Raw genomic sequence first — 13,038 nt, 5'->3', positions numbered from 1 at the left:
TGGCTGCATCGTATTCCATGGTGTATATGTGCCAGATTTTCTTTATCCAGTTTATCACTGATGGGCATGTTGGTTGATTCCATGTCATTGCTATTGTGAATATGGCTGCAATGAACATATATGTACACGTATCTTAGAAAAAGTCATAAGGCATACAAAAATAAGGGGTAATGCACAGTTTTGGATGAGATCCCAGTTTGGGTAAATTAGGTATCCATAAAATTTCAGGACTCATTGGGGAACTTTGAACATAGTCAGAATTTTATATAACATAAACATTTACTGAAGTAGAAAGATGGGAATTATTAGTTGAAAAAAGTAAGTTACAGAACAATTTGTACAGTGTAATCTCATGTTTACTTATAAATACATACACGTATGTATAAACACACAAATGAATGCCTACAAACATACGCAAAGAAAAATCTGAAGGTATGCAGACAAAGATGTTAAGAGATTCAAGTGTGTTCATTGTTGAGTGGTTTAATTGCAAAATTTTTACCTAAATATTAAGTGAGTTTAATTTAGTTGATCTCTACTTTCTAATTACTGCCACTGTTCTTATGCTGCTCCTAAATAGCAAAAGATTATTTAGTAAAGTTACTATCTGTAATTGTGTATCTAAAAAATAAAAAGGCTGTTTCTGAAGCAATATAATTTTGTTTTGTAAAACTACCCATTTTTTCACCTTCCTTCACATACATTATGGTCCCCACACAACTGGTGGGAGGAATCCACCTGTTCCTCCCACTATGTCATTGATAACAACATTTTCTCTCATTTATCTCTGCCTATCAAATACCCTTCCATGCTTTCACACCCATTTAAACTGCTACCTCTTCCATGAGACATTCCTAGAACCCACATATTATTTCTAATTTTTTTCTTATGCACAGCAAAACTTCTTTAAATGCCATTATAGGGCTCTTATGTTTTGTGGTTAGTGGAAACCAGGTATGTCCAGTCAACCAGTTTGGATTGCTGGAGGGGAGGGTTCCTAATTGCCATTCCTGGATGGCAGGGTCCATATTTGCTTTCATCTTTGTATCCACATCCACCTCTAACTCAGTTCACATATGATGATATCTGCAAAAGCGAATCCATGTTTAAAGAGGTAAGGTTTTAATTTAAAGGCTTAGATAATCAGGCAGGGTTATCTTTGGACGAGGGCCTTAGTTATATGAAGACAGTGCATAGTGGAGATCAGTAATAATTTACATGTAAATATATGTTTGGAGCTAGCATCACAAAGAAAGAATGATATTATACCTTTAAATGCCACACCAGATACATCCAAAGGAACAAAATATTGGCAACATTCAACTTCTTTCACGTTTTCTGCTATTATGTTGTGATAAAAAGAACATAACCAAGCAATGAAAGTCATATCCAGCATATGATAGCACCCTTTCAAAAAGCTGTCAGAATAAAACAAACAACATAAACAGGCAAACAAGTGGAGGAAACTTCAGAGGGTCAGTGAGGACTGATCTCATGCTAACCAATGAGATGATGAGCTGTCATCTGACTAAGAAGTTGGGGGATGGGAGCATTAACTTTTCCAGATGATGCAGTTCTTCCACTTTTCAGAAAGCTGGACTGTGGCCCCTGAGGAGTTCTACACCCTCGTTATTAAGTTGTTGTTACATTTCTAGTTAGAAATAGCAATTTACCCTAAGATCACTTTTTAAATTCAGACACATGGGATCCGTTGAAACATACGGAAAGGGTATGTGGGGAGCATGATTCAGAGAGAAGAGGGAGCTAGAGTGTGTAAGGCAGCTTGAGGAGGAGAATTATGCTTTATTCTCCTTTCTCCCACAGCATCCTACACCTAGTAAGTGTTAAAGTGTTGAATAACAGAGAAATAGAATGTGAGGAAATTTTCTTGTATCTTTGTTTTTCCTTTAGTGTCAATTCCAGTAAGAGATTAATTAGTTACAACCTTGCAAGATGTGGGAAGTTGCAAAAAGCCTGAAAAATGGGATTCAGAACAGGCAGATGAAATGCAGAGTACAGACGGCAAGAAGGTAAAGATTTGTGGAAGAAATCTGCATGGGGGAAAAATACCAAACCCTAAAGTCCTCTGAGCAAGAACTAGACTAGCAATCCATCCTAGCTACTTAGCAAGAGTTGATGACTAGCTTGCTAATTGACTGCTTTGTTTTTCACTGAAACATTACAGGTGTAATTTCCCAAAGACTTGAAGAGTTTCTTCCCATTTGTCTCTGAGAGTGATGCCCTGTTTTCTTTTTGCAATTTTATGTAGTCATAAAAAGCTAAAAAGAACTCTTAGCCCTAAAGGCCTGGCTGATTATTAACCCTGCCAACAGTGTCATAAGCAAATTGATTTGGAAAAAGACTTAGAAGAGAGATCCCAATTCTGGAATTTTCTTGGTGAACTGCTCAGGAATAAAAATACCATGAATTAGGGCCAGGTGTGGTGACTCACTCCTGTAATCCCAGAACCTTGGGAGGCTGAGGTGGGTGAATCACCTGAGGTCAGGAGTTTGGGACCAGCCTGGCCAACATGGTAAAACCCCATCTCTACTAAAAATACAAAAATCAGCTGGCCGTGGTGGCACCCACCTGAAATCTCAGCTTCTTGGGAGGCTGAGACAGGAGAATCCCTTGCACCCTGGAGGTGGATGTTGCAATGAGCTGAGATCACACCACTGTACTTCAGCCTGGGAGACAGAGTGAGACTCCATCTCAAAAACAAAACAACAATAACAACAACAACAAAACACTAGAGGCATAAATGAATTTTCTGAAAACTGATAATTCTTTTGATAATAGTGAGATTCAGAAGGGGAATAAGTGAACAAAAAAAGGTATAGTATGCTTCCAGTTCACCTGTCAGATTTTGAGTCATAGATACCTTTGAGAGTCTGATGAAATCTATGGAACCTCTCCTCTTAATAATGCTTTTAAATACAAAATAAAGAAGGTAAAATTATAAAGAAAACCAATCATATTAAAATAATTTGTCAAAGTATTAATAAATGTAATATAGTAATGTAAATGCTTCCTTAAGCACACATTGGATAAGATCTCAGAAGAGAAAATAATACTGTAATTTTAAAGTATTGATAATCATTAACAACACCTTGAGATATCTGTACAACCTGAAGATGATTCAAAAGGCACATATGTGTACTGGTAACAAAGCCTTGGATACTGCTAATGGTACTCCAGTAGGGTAGATATATTAACAATGGAAGAAAATGCCAACTGTCAATCAGAGACTCATTTGTTAGCTAGACTCAACTGTTAGCTAGAAATAAAGATGTTCCTTTTGTCCCATTCAAATTCACATCCTCGCCCCCCCGCCACCCCAACTCCATCGCCAGTTGAGAACCTGGGATGTAGTTCCATATATTTTGATATATACAGCTTAGAGTTGAAATAAAAGCATCGGATTCTAACAATTCAGAGTGATCATAAAAACTTAAGCCTGACACCAAGATGGTTTTGAAAAGGGAGAATATTCAGGACTTTTAAAAGATGTTTACTTCCAAATTTCAGAGAAACTGAACCACTAAAGCAAACCTCGCAATTAAAAATTTCCCTTGCTTATAGATGCAACAGAATAGTCCGCAAGATTTATATCACTGAGATGGAGAAACCCAGAAAATTATTGGTAAAAATATACATTTCACTTTGAAGCCATGAAAACACCAAGAAAAGCCAATGTTCTTTTTTTGTTCCTATATTAAGTTGTTTCAGTCACATTTTATACAAGTGCAACAAGAAAAGGTTAATTACCAGCTTTTTTACAAGGTCTAAGGGATGATAAAACTGGCTGTATACAGAAAATAAACTGAGAAATATGGAGCTGGCTTGTAATTGCAGAAAGCATGTGGACTGTTATAGCAATACCCGAATCTATGGGCAGACATTTAACTGACTGGATTACTGCTGTATTTCTCACAGGATTATCATTCTATAAGATGGTTGCTCTGGTAATTTTCAGCTGAATATATTCATTGTGTTGGAAAAATTCACTACATAATAGCTGATGCACTTAATGAACACTGTGGTAAACAGGCAAATCATGTTTTCATATAAATAACAAGATCAATAAAAGCTGCTTCCCTTATTCTCCACTGCATTCACTCTGGTTAAAAACACATCCTGTGTGACCTGCGAACAAATCTGATTCTTAGCTCATCATGTTTCTTTCTTTGAAATGGCACTTTGCTGTTTGTTTCTAGCACAGTCCTTGGCACTCAGGGACTCACTGTAGTTTTATTGAGCTGAATCGAAATCATCTTCCTTATTACCACTTTCTCCATTATAGCTTGCCATTAATATAAATGAAGAAATTAGAGGATCACCATAGGTTTTGTCTCCTGAAATATTTCTAAAAGCAGAAGGGAAGAAAGAGAAATTGTGATTATAGCTTTCCTTTACATTCTTAAGCTTTCAGGTCCTGGTGATATGATTGTAATCTGTTGATTACCAATTCCTCTAACCCATATTGTCTATTTGACAATATGGTGATATGCTTCCTTAAATAGAGCTGTGAAAAATTATTTTCCAGTTGAATAAAACTTCTAAAGCAATAAGTCCCCCCACTCTTATTTTCCTAGCAATATGCAACATTGCCATAAACATACTTTCCTTGCTTTGCTCATTCATTTGGCATATATACTTGTGCATTTCTCAGTGCGAGGCTCTTTTCTAGCTACAGGGACCTAGAGAACTTACATTTTAGAAGAAATGTATATTACAATATGATACAATATAATATAATGCTAATGAGAAGTAATGTGACAAAAATAAGGCAAGACAAGAGGGGTAGAGAGAGGTGAGAAAGTTATTATTTTATTGTTCTCAAGGGTATCTTCTCTGAGGAAGTGGCATCTGTGCTGAGAACTGAAGGAAGTGAGAGGAGAAAAGCTTTGTGAATATTTGGTGAAAGAATACTCCAGAAAGAAACATCAATAAGTTATAAGGTCACAGATGCAGTAGGGATCAAACCCAGAAGTCTGTGCAGGTTTTTGGCAAGGATTTCAGATTTTATATTAAGTGTCATAAGAAGCCATCAGAAAATTCTGAGCAGGGATATAAAAGGATTTGATTGATATTTTCCATGTGTCACTCCGGTTTCTGTATGAAGCATAGACTGTAGGTGGGCAAGGACAAAAACAAGGAGGTTGGTAACATGGTAGAGACAAGCCAAGTCTAGACGGAATTAAAGAGATGATGATAACATTGTATTTCCAAATTAACAGAGAAAACACGAAGACTTATTTAGAACAATTCAGAGTGTTACAGGAAACGGGTTCCGATCCAGATCCCAAAAGAGAGTTCTTGGATCTCACGCAAGAAAGAATTCAGGGCGAGTCCACAGTGTAAAGCCAAAGCAAGTTTATTAAGAAAATAAAGTGGTGAAAGAATAGCTACTCCATAGACGGAGTAGGGCGTTCCCAATAGTAAGAGGAGGAACACAGCCACCCTAGGTAAAATGCTTGTTTATATATAGGATAACAAAATAACAGCAACAAAAAATCACAGGGAGATGTGCTCTGCTACAAGGGTTTGTGATAAAGGATTAATTTTCTTCATTACTATATTTTGCAAGAATTGATATTATCTTTAAAGCAAACTAAAGAATGCTTCTGTTCTCAAGATTTCGGGATATCAGGACATTCCTGAGTCTGGATCTGTTTAGTAAATACTATCAATCTGTTCCCTTAACCTGAAACATCTAGAGGCTAGGAATACCTAACTTCCTGGGAATGCAGCCCAGCAAGTCCCAGCTTCATTTTTCCTAGCCCTCACTCAAGATGGAGTCACTCTGGTTCGAATGCCTCTGAAATGCTGAGTTTAGGGAAGCAAGGTTCAAAAATCACACAAACATGTAAACTGTGCCAACACAAATTGAAGCCTCTTTTCTTCTTATTTGTGCTTTTTTTTTGTATATATGAACTTTCAGAAAAGTAGCTATAGTCACATCAATCAATTACTACCTTACCAATTGTAATATCATTTAAATTCCAAAATCTACTGAAGCTAGACTGTGAAGACATTGTGCAGATATTCCTGAATATTTTCTCTCAATTGCCAAAACAATATTACCTTTCTACTGGCCTCCGAGAATGCAGTTGTGCAATTGACCACTGCATCCTTCTCTAGGTTCTTGAAGCCCATGACACTATGCTTCCTGGTTTGCTATGGATCTCTCTGATTTCTATGTCACTCATAGGCTCATTTTCCAATAAAATAATAAATATAAAATATAAAATTGCTGCTGTTCCCTGGGTTTCTGCTATTGTCAAAGCTCCTCTCATACACTCTCTCAGAGAATCCATATGTTTCAGATGGTTAGCCCAGTTATTATGAGTAAATCCCCTGAAGTCAGCTTTCCCAAGCCTGAGTCTGAGCTCTAACCCTAACTACCTGTGTGATCTTGGGCAATTTACCTCTTGAAATAAAATCTTCAGTTTACTCATCAGTACCTATTCCATAGATTTATTGTGAGCCTTAAATGAGATAATTCATTTAAAGAACTTTGGAGAGAATCCAGCCTCCTGTAATTACTCAATAAATTGTAGCTATCTTATACATCCTCATCACATTGGTCAAGTACTAAGTTGTTGAATCTTACAATTGTATTTCCAGGTCATAGCATTTACCCAAATTTCAAGTTTGTATTGTGTCTCCCATTAGAGCCTTGAATATCTCACAGGCCTTACACAAATCAACATGTCAAAAACTAAACTGATCATTTTATTTTCTTAATTATTTTCTCTCTCAGTATAGTCTTGCATACCAAAAATAAAATTCCAGCCCCCTCCTTTCCAACCATCTGAATGAACTCTCTGCTGTCAGCTAGGGGCACCCCAAAGTTAACCTGAAAGATTGGTTCAGGTCATGAGAGTAACAGGGGTCAGACATACCTCATTATGCCTTCCTCCCTTTCGGAATTCAGGAACAGCTGACCAGCATTTAACATTAACATAGACCTTAAGTCTGATAAGGAACATTTACAATCTATTCTCTCTGAAGCCTGCCACCTGGTGGCTTCATTTGCATGAGAAAACTTTGGTCTCCGCAACCCCATTCATAACCCAGACATTCCTTTCTATTGATAATAACTCTTTCAACTAATTGCCAATCTGAAAACTTTTAAAATCTACTTATAACCAAGAAGCCCCTGATTTGAGCTATTCCACTTTTCTGCACCGAACCCATGTATATCTTACATGTATTTGATTGATGTCTCATGTCTCCCAAAAATGTATAAAACTAGGCTGTGCCCTGACCACCATAAGAACATGTTCCCAGGTTTCCCAAGGGGTATGTCATGCACATGGTCACTCATTTTGGGCTGTGTCCTGTGCATGGTCACTCATGGTGGGCTCAGAATAATCTCTTCAAATATTTTACAGAGTTTGACTCCTTTTGTCAACATTCTTGTTTTCAACTGATAGATATCCAATAAGCTGGAAATATAATAGCTGATGCTTAATTTTTTCCTTTTAATCACTCCTTATGTGTGTTTGTGGTGTCCTACTAACTAGTTTTACCTTTTGAATATGAATTTTATCCTTCAGTTACTCATTTCTATCACTCATGTTGTATCCCAGAAAGTTATCGTTACTTTGAATAATATTACACTAGTCTTCTGTTTTTCTTCTTTGCTACTCTTCTCTATATAGTTATCTTACTGAAATGCCAAGTCAACTATGTCATGTCTTCCTTCCCAGGATCCTAGAACTCACTATTGCTTAAAGACAAAATCAACTCCTTAACATCAATTTACTACAATCACAGGGATCTAGTTGCTGTCTACATTTACAGTCTTATTCCTAAGCAACCCCGCTTCCAACTGTTCACTTTAGAAACATCAAAGGAACATTGATCCATGCTGTCCTTTCTTCTTTAAAAGCTCCACCTCATTTCTAATCACATGTCCAAACACATGCTTAAATACAGTTTGTATGCATTGCTTAATGCTTAGCCTAACCAGTCTTCTCTGGCCTCCAAGTTAGGTTAAATGGCACGTCCTTGTCAATTTCTCTACCATTGAATCTCCATATTTTACTATGCTTATATGTATAGAGGACTTTCTTCTAACTAAACCATGAGTTTCTTTATGACACAACCATGTGCTTATCTTTGTTTCTCCAGTGCCTATCACCTAGGTGAAACCTAGGGCCTTATCTATATGCTAGCTGATAGACTAGTTTAATGAACATGTTATTTCAAATATTCCCAATTGTCTCTTAAGATGAAATCCTCTGAAATATTTATTCTGTAAGTACCAATTTGATTGTGCTTTTAAATTTTAATGGTGTGCAATTGCCTATAAGACAGTGCTTCTTAAATGGTGGTTTACAGACCCTTGCTATCAGAGTATGCAATTTTTCTATGGATTTTCTTTGTAAATTTTGTGAATTAAATAGCCAATCATAAATCATTGTAAGCATGTTCTAGATCATTCTGGATGGGCACTTTGTAACCCAGACTTACCACTTGGTTTCAGTGCGTGTGCTTACATTTTTTATAATGATGATGATGCATCAAACGTTTAATTAAATAGATAGCACTCAACTTTTAATCTAGAATTAGCTTAAATTCCAGATTTTAATTCATAGATTCTAATCAGGTAGAATCTATGGTGTGAAACCATTGAAATAATTTTTGGAAATCCATGAAGTCTCAAATTTGAGAAATAATGCTATAAATTAAAATTTGTTGTCATAAAATTAAAGCACAATTAAATATTACTCTGGATGTAATTGTATAGCCTTAACATAAATGTTACTCACTAAACAGACCCTCACCACGTGTTTTTTTCTATCCCAACTACATGCTTTGGATTAAGCCATTATTTATATATCTGAAGTTTTCCACCTACCACTTCTACCTTTCTAAATTTTATTTATTGTTCATGTCTTCACTCTATTGTTATATTCTCTATGAAACCTTCCATGATCACATAAGTGGGAGTTACCTAGTTCTATGATCTTTGTCTTAGTTTTGTTGCCACACAATTTTCAATAGCATGCAGGAATATGTGTCTAACCACTTCCATTTTATAAAATGAAAGGAGGTGAAAATGAGATAGTATTAATTCAAGTGAATAAAGAAGATAAAACACTTTGATTACTGTTAAAGTACCTATGCATATACAGATGGTTGAAGATGTGTTCCCTGTGATTCAGAAAGTTCTACTGATGAGTGCCCACCAAAGGAAAGCATAGAAAAATAAAAATAAAAACAGAAAAAAACGTCTAGTTAAAATGAAATAAGTTGCTTATTTTGTGATTTACCTTGCATGTTTAGAAAAAGTGAAAATGATAGCTGATGTTGGTGGTTCAGGCCTGTAGTCCCAGCTACTAGGGAGGCTGAAGTAGGAGGATCGCTTGAGCCCAGGAGTTTTGGACTACAGTGAGCTATAATTGTGTGCCACACTGCACTCCAACCTGGGCAACAGATTGAGACCATGTCTCAAAAAAAAAAAAAAAAAAAAAAAAAAACCAAAACCCAAAAAAGTGAAAGTGAAGCTGAACAGAGCTTATAATGTGGAAATCCAGTAAAACCTGACACATCTCACTAAACTTTATCTATTTAAATTGTTATTGTGGGCTAGGAGTGGTGGCTCACCCCTGTAATCCCAGCACTTTGGGAAGCTGAGGCGGGCAGATCGTGAGGCCAGGAGTTTGAGACCAGCCTGGCCAACATGCTGAAACCCTGTCTCTACTAAAAAAAATAGAAAAATTAGCTGGGCATGGTGGTGCACGCCTGTAATCCCAGCTACTGGAGAGGCTGAGGCAGGAGAATTGCTTGAACCCAGGAGGTGGAGGTTGCAGTGAGCTGAGATTGTGCCACTGCACTTTAGCCTGGGTGACAGTGCAACTCTCTCTCTCATAAATAATAAATAAATAATAAAAATACATAGTTATTGTGAGGAATACAGAATATAAAATTTTTGGTTAAATTTTTAGGTAAAGTGATGTCTGGCCAGTCACCTTATTGAGAATGAGAATTTGATGCTCTAATTGTGATTTATTTTGAAAAGTGTCCTTATAGGGACCATTGTTCTTTCAGAACTTCATTGTTAAGGGTATCTGTATTAAAACACATCACATGAAGCCAGAAGAAAAATTGCTCAAGAAATCATATTGCTCTAGCGTTCTTTCAAAGTTTTATGGGGACCTGTCTGCCATCTACTGATCCTAAGTACTTTATTCTGTCTGAAATTGCATCTCTTTATTTAATTCTTGTGTTATCCTGAGTGAAATGTGTATTGCTTATTATAGGATGTAAAAAGAAATTTGTCACCTCCAAAATGTACATTACTTAGAGCTACTGCAGTCAGGGGAATAAGCCATTTTCACCAAAAATAAATGTACTTAACTCTCTTCTGAAAAGGCTATGCATTACTCTAACTTGAAACCAATGCTTAACAAATGTTTTTATTAGTGTATTATATATTCTGTTATATAACTTTCTGGTGAGTTGAGATTTCTGTAGTTACAAAGATGCTAGCATTTTTCCTACCTTAATTTACTTTCCTTCAACAAATCCAAGATTGAATTCTACTTATTTCTGTTCTGAAATTTGTGATCTCCTTATGAGGGCATCCATCTATTACTTTATCAGACCTTATTGAATAAATGTTAAGGAAGCCATGAAATCTTGTTTTTGCTTCCAGTATTGCCACTGCTGAACTTCTTAGTCTCTAATCAAATCCTTTACCTTCTCTGGACATAAATTTTTCATCTGTAAAACCAGTGATTGAAGTTTTAACATGTCTTTCATTTTAAGACACTGGAATTCTGTAATGAGGAGTTGTCATCTGGATGAGGTCTTACTCCTCCCTATGACCTCCCAGCTCTTGTTGGTACCTAATAGACATTTCCATAATCATTCCCACAGCCCACTTTTGACTTACTGACATAACATGCCTGGTTATCTGCTTAGTAACAAATGAAAGAATTATGCAGTCCTTGATTTTGAGAAAAATATTTTAGTTCTCATTTTTGTGAATCTTCTAAGCTGTCACATAAGAACTGTATTTTATGTATTTAAGATTTCCAGAAAAAGCTGTACCCTAAATAAAACAAAATAACTTATGACTCAAAATTGAAGTTTAAAGGCATTTCACTGGATTCCTGATTGGAACATATTACTAAAGGAGAATCCATAAATCTTCTCCAATAAACGTAAAATTAATTTCAAAAGGGGAGTAAAATAAATGACTTTTGTTAAAATTGTTAATGCCTAAGGGTTATCAATGTCCAAAAATAAGTTCTTACACAAATGGAAAGTTATTGGGTTTATATTCCTGCATATAAACCAGAAATTGGCTACTCGTTTAGCCCCAAAGGTCACCAATGGAGCCAAGTAAGTTAGTCAATATTGGTCAACACACCAGGCTACGGGCATAGAACCCCGTGCTTTTGATGGTTGGCTGTGAGAAAAATTCCTGACACAAGTATGGTGAATCTTGTTTTAAACCACCCCTTCTCCAAGATAAATTGACAATATAATGATTCCATATTGAAATTTATAAGATGTATTATCTCTTTTTTACTCAAATCTACTCATATTTACTGAACAACTTTTTAAAGAAAGGCATGAGTCCAGCCGTAATTTAATCTGTATAGTTTGATCTAAATCTGTTCTGTTGTGAACTTCTTTCTCTGGTTATAACCCTCAAGGAAAATATATAACTACCATAGCCATCTCTTTGCCATGTCCATCACTTTGGTATGTCCCTAGCCTTTCCTTTTCAAAAAAAACCCAAAATTTTCTAATTCTTATTAATAAAGTCCAGTTGTATTGGTAGCCACACACCCTCTAAGTTTTCCATATCATATTTCTGTTAGAATGCCTTTATCTAATTAATGCTTTATATGTCACTCTGAATCACCATTTGCATGTCAGAATTACTCTTTTCTTATTATGTGCCCAGTTAATATGATATCACTTGCCCATACTTAAACATGTGGTCATTTTATCCTGTCAAATAAGATTCGTATTTATCAAAAGTATATTAACTTTTCCCAGCTCTGTTCTAGATACTACAGACTGATAGAGAGGCTATTTAAACTACTGATCTTGGTCTTGTGGAGCTCACCAATTTAGTGGTTCTTCTGAGGACAAAGAGTAGCTTATCAAAGTCTCTGAAGCTATGCACGCAATTTGAGAATTCATATTTAATACTATTATCCAATATTTATCCTGACTGGAACATTAAGATTCATAATTCATATATTCTAAGCTATAAAAAGTAAATCTCATCAAAATCTTTTCAGCCACTAAGAATAATGGATTACAGGCTGTACTGTATGGGAATGTGTAGAATGTATAGAGGAGGAGGAACTGTGATGTTTTTATTTGTAACTGGGTCACAGCTGCCCATCTTAAGGAATTACCTCTTTTTTGTCTTGAAGTAAAGTATAGACATTTACTCTCAATTTTTTAAGGAAATCGTGAGGGTTGTCATAATACTTCACACAGCAAAATGCCCTATTATTTTTTCATCCATCCATGTCCTGAATATCTGCATAGTGGCTCATATAAAACATTAAATACACATAAACCTCCCTATGTTGCGGCTTTTTTGCTCCCTTAATTCAGTGAGCCAGGGAAAGTAGTGCCAGGAGCTTCGCTTCTTCACTCCCGTAGCTCAGCAAGTGGGAGGGAGTGGCATCCCATGGCTTCTTCTCTCCTGTTTTTGGTGGGCTAGAGGGAGTGGCCACCAGCAGCTTCTTCTCTCCTATTGGTTGGGAGGGAGAATGACGGCTCTTTTACTCCCACTGCCCGCAGCTCAGTGGGCAGGAGCATTACATCTTTTTCATCCCTCAGTTTAGCGAGTTCCAGGTTCTTGTTCTGAAACAAAGAGGAATAAGGTACTCAGACGCTGTAGAGTGAGTAAGGCAGAGTAGAAGTTTATAGAGCAACCGAAAGCTAGCTCTCAGCAGGGAGAGGGAACCTGAAAGTGGGTTGCCTTCTGTGAGGCTGAGTAGGGGGTTTTTATGAGCTTAGAATGGGGGACTACTTGCTGATTGGTCT

General features: G+C 36.4%; 1 protein-coding gene across 2 annotated transcripts in view; it reads left to right on the top strand.

Moving 5' to 3' along the window:
* RIT2 (Ras like without CAAX 2) overlaps positions 1-13,038 on the top strand; it is a 374,546-nt gene that overhangs the window by 41,510 nt on the left and 319,998 nt on the right. Inside the window, exon 2 of one of the 2 annotated variants that reach the window (XM_016933601.4) lies at positions 1,912-2,030. The exons of the other annotated variant lie outside the window; for it this stretch is intronic. The gene's annotated coding sequence lies outside the window, so the exon portion shown is untranslated. The remainder of the gene's footprint in view (positions 1-1,911; positions 2,031-13,038) is intronic. 2 annotated transcript variants of the gene reach the window in all.

The sequence above is a fragment of the Pan troglodytes genome, chromosome 17, assembly GCF_028858775.2.
Source record: "Pan troglodytes isolate AG18354 chromosome 17, NHGRI_mPanTro3-v2.0_pri, whole genome shotgun sequence".
In the NCBI taxonomy this organism is placed as follows: Eukaryota; Metazoa; Chordata; class Mammalia; order Primates; family Hominidae; genus Pan; species Pan troglodytes.
This window is presented reverse-complemented; position numbering and strand designations above follow the sequence as displayed.